Source organism: Dipodomys spectabilis, unplaced genomic scaffold, assembly GCF_019054845.1.
Source record: "Dipodomys spectabilis isolate Male_0828 unplaced genomic scaffold, ASM1905484v1 ptg000141l, whole genome shotgun sequence".
NCBI lineage: Eukaryota > Metazoa > Chordata > Mammalia > Rodentia > Heteromyidae > Dipodomys > Dipodomys spectabilis.
Genome location: NW_024870818.1, coordinates 7,929,010 through 7,933,632, shown reverse-complemented (window position 1 = coordinate 7,933,632; position 4,623 = coordinate 7,929,010). Strand labels below are relative to the sequence as shown.

General features: G+C 39.9%; 1 pseudogene; it reads right to left on the bottom strand.

Moving 5' to 3' along the window:
* Positions 1-1,698: 1,698 nt before the first annotated feature.
* Positions 1,699-2,033, bottom strand: LOC122117492 (annotated as a pseudogene).
* Positions 2,034-4,623: the final 2,590 nt, after the last annotated feature.

The following is a 4,623-nucleotide window of genomic DNA, read 5'->3' as shown; positions in this document are numbered from 1 at the left end:
CAGAAGAAAAACAGCCTGCGATGAGATCTAGATCTATATTGTATTGAAATAGAAAGAGAGCCTGAATGGCTTTTAGAAGTACAGTGTGGTACGAAGGAGATGATCAGCAAGATACCAGAAAGGGATAAACCTGAACTTGCTTGTCTTAATTTGTTCATGTTGCTGTAAAAACAAAACAAAACAAAAAAACCAATACACTGTGTAAGTTTTGTGCAAGTTTATGATTCCAGGATGAAATCTTTCTTGTCAGAGATGGTCATCAGTAGATCTAAGAAGTTGGGAAGGGGGACAGTTCATGCCTGCCTCTATCTCGAGGATATTGCAAAGACTCAGAGGAGGATTGTTTTTCTTGTTTTAGATGTATCCTATCCCTTTGCACACCACAAAGGTATGTACAGAGCAGTTCAACAAAACTTATCTTTAACTTTCTTTGGGACTGCAGCAATTCAGACAAGATGCTGTGACAAAACACTTCCCAATCAGTGGCATCTCCATCATTGAGCTATCAACTCCCATCTTCAGTCTCTAAGACCAATCAAGTCTATCAAAGCAGCATGTGTAAATTTCTCTTTTTTTGCTGTTAAAATTTCTCCTCACCTCAATTTCTTTGAAGGCATCATAGTTTATTATGGCATATGTATTTCTTACTTGCAAGTCTCTGGTATCCCTCAAACTATTGTGATTCTTTAGAAAACAAATTTTTGATGGTTACTTAGTTTGACATTTTAAAACAACAGAAATTTATTCCTCATCATTTTGGAGCAGAGAAGTCCAAGGTCAAGGCAAGAATGGAGAACTGGGGCTGGGAATGTGGCTTAGTGGTAGAGTGCTTGCCTAGCATGCATGAAGCCCTTCCTCAGTGCCACATACATAGAAAAAGCTGGAAGTGGCACTGTGGCTCATACAATGAGTACTAGCCTTGAGCAAAAGAAGGTCAGGGTAGAGCTCAGGCCTACAACAAAAAGAATGGATGAGGACTTACTTTCTTATGGCTTGTACCTTCTTGTATCTGTAGATGCTGAAGGGGTCTCCTTAGGCCCTTGAAAGAGCACTAATCTCAATCAGAAGTACACCTTCTTCACCAAGTCACCTCCCAAAAGCCTAGCTCCTAACACCAGAACTAGGAATTTGACTTCAACATATGGCTTTAAAAAATAGTTTCATTATCTTTTAAGTAGTTATACAAAGAGGTTGTCATTTTACAAGGCAGTATATGAATACAATACATCTTGATTGTCACCCCTGCCAACATTTTCACCCATCCCTCCAAACCCAACCCTTCCCTCATTTTTCTTAATTTTGTGGAGATGCTTGAATTCTTTTTTTTTAAATAACTAAACACCATTTATTTACTTTGCATTAAGACTTTATCTGAGTACATAACTAAATTGTTTCCATCCCACCCCATCTTGAAGGGTTCGTTTGTGAATGTTATAAAGTAGATAGGAACAGTTTGAAGGACTGGAACCAACATTAACTGACAATGAACAACTTCCATCTAAATCATCATAAAAATGTTTAAGTAAAAAAAAAGAAAAAGAAAAAAAAAAGCTACAATGAGGGCCTTCAATAGGAAGATCCTCATTTCATCTAATACATTCGCTCTTGGCTAGACTAACAAAATGGAAACAGCATCACTGTTAATACAAACTCCCACGATAGCACACTGTACACACCTTTGTTCCAAGCCCACTTGTACCCTAATGCTTCCAACTCAATTATTTCCCAGCCTGTTGGGCCTGCCGACAAAGGAGTACGTAGATCTTCTCTTTCATCCAGTCTTTGTTATAAGGTTGGTATGTCTGGCTATCAGCTCGGTAAACAAGGCAGCTGAGATCTGCCAGATCGTCGATAAAATCAAACAACTGACTGATATCATACGTGATCGAGGGGCTATTGGGATTCATTCTCTTCAGATGTTCTTCATACATTTTACAAACACCTTCCATGCATTCATTCACAGATTCAGAGTCAGCGCAAGTTCTGCCTTCTGGCCTCTTGGTAGACTACACCAGCAAAATGGTGTGAGACATGGCGCTAAACGCTTTGCTGCTGCGGCCAACACGATGCTTGAATTCTTGATTGCATTCTCCCCCACTTCTCCTTCTTCTTCTGCTCCTCTCTCCATGACCATCTCCCCCCATTTCAAGTACTTGTTTACTGGTGCTCATTTTGTTGAACTTTGACCTTGCCTTTCTAAGGAATTATACTATTTGAGTTCTCCCTTGAATGTACCGTATTTCTTCCAGTCAATACATTTCTACACCACTCAATGTTTTTACTTACTACTTTGTAAGCTACATATAACTTCCTCATGTGAGAGAAAACATGCAGCCTTTGTCTTTGGAAAGGATATATACATTCTGACCACAGAATTGTTCTGCTGAGAAGCAAAACCATGTGGGAAAGAAGTCCCCTGCTACATCCTCATTTAAAGTTGGGTCATTTTTCCTTTCCTTTATAGGGAAAAAATGGGAAAAGGAGTAGAAAAACATATATTTACTTATATGTGAAACTTATTACAAATTTTATTCTATTTGAAAGTAATTGTCACTTTCATTTTGTTTGAATTTGTTTTATCTGTGTCCCTCTTTATGTTTGGCCTATCTGTATTATATTGTTTAAACCATATATCTTTTATCACCAGAAAACTGTTTGATTACTTCCAAATATAAGTCAGGGTGTTCACATATGTAACCATTGTTCATAGCTCTCTTCACCAATTGGAAAGGTAAAATTTTACCAAACAGTGTTCAAATGTTCATCTGTCCCTCTCATTTTTATCCTCTTAATCTCTAGCCTTATCTCTCTATTTTAGATTCTTGAAATTATTTTCAGTTATATCTTAATATATTGTTTCTGATCTGTTTGGTCTGTTCTTTACATAAATGCTAATTTATTTGAATTTCTTCCTTTTTTTTTTATTTTCTTGGTGGCTCCAGAGTTATTTTTTGACTCAGGATCTTTGCAGCCTTCAGTCCTTTTTGTTTTAGTTATTTTTCCAATAGGGTGTTGCTTCCTCTCCCTGCCCCCATAGGGCCAACCTCAGACCAGGATTCGCCTACATTCTCCTGTTAGATAGAACCAGGGATAGGCATTACTATGCCCTGCTTGTTTAAGACATAACCTCAATATTTTTTTTTCTAGTGCTGGCTTCAAACTGATCCTTGCAATCCTTACCTCCCGAGGCACTGCAGTTACAGGCATGCATCACCACACCAGACACCTCATTCCCTCTCCTTCTCTTCCCTTTCTCTCACTCTCTCCCTTCATCCTTCTCTCTCTCCTTCTCTCTGTCCTTTTCATTCTCCCTTCCCCCTTTTCTCTCCTTCTCTCTCTCCCTCCCCTTTTTCCTCTCCATCTCCCCTCTCTCACTTACCCAAGACTGGGACTTTGAACTCAAGCCTTCACTCTTGCTCATTTTTTGTTATTGTTGTTGATTCTGTCAGCCTCAAGAGGGTGAGCTGGGTGGGTTGAAGGTGCCTTGGTAAAACCTGGTAGGTGTGGTATTGAAGGTTTATCTATTGGCCTTTGCTGTTAGGGCTGTGGGGAATGGAGTTGCAGGTATGCTACTGAAGTCAGTTCTTGTCTAAATATTTTTGTGGTGTTGGGATATCACTTTCCTGTTCCCTTGACTGGAGAGTGCATATTGTTTTGGAGGCATCATGTTCTACATCTCTTGACATTTTTCTGACTTTGTCCAGTCTGTATATAGCAGATGTTAAGAAAATCCAGGGAACTCAACCCCCATGCTGTTCCTTGGGGCCAAAGGTCCCTAGCCTGTCTATCTCTTCTTCTTCTTCTTTCTTCCTCTTCTTCTTCTTCTTCTTTCTTCTTCTTCTTCTTCTTCTTCTTCTTCTTCTTCTTCTTCTTCTTCTTCTTCTTCTTCTTCTTCTTCTTCTTCTTCTTCTTCTTCTTCTTCTTCTTCTTCTTCTTCTTCTTCTTCTTCTTCTTCTTCTTCTTCTTCTTCTTCTTCTTCTTCTTCTTCTTCTTCTTCTTCTTCTTCTTCTTCTTCTTCTTCTCCTTCTCCTTCTTCTTCTTCTCCTTCTTCTTCTTCTCCTTCTTCTTCTTCCTCTTCTTCTTCCTCTTCCTCCTCCTCCTCCTCCTCCTCCTCCTCCTCCTTCTTTTCTTCTTCTTCTTCTTCTTCTTCCTCTTCCTCCTCCTCCTCCTCCTCCTCCTCCTCCTCCTCCTTCTTTTCTTCTTCTTCTTCTTCTTCTCTCTTCCTCCTCCTCCTCCTCCTCCTTCTTCCTTCTTCTCCCTTCTCCTTCTCCTTCTCCTTCTCCATCTCCTTCTCCTTCTCCTTCTCCTTCTCCTTCTCCTTCTTCTTCTTCATTGTGAAAATACCATACTGAAAAAAAAAAGAAAAGAAAAGAAAATACCATACTGAGGGGTTACAGTTACATGGGCAAGATAATGAGTACATTTCTTATCAAGTATTCTTGCCTCCTCCTTTGTTTCCCCTTCCTTCCCCATCTCCCTCCCCCTGCCCCCCCCCCCCGTATGCCATCCCCCCCCACCCTCAAAGTTGTAAAGTTCGTTTTTCCACATAACGACTTGTGCATCTCATTGTTGCAATAGGTCCACCTGTATCCCTATTTAAACAATTTGCTTTTTACCTTCCCC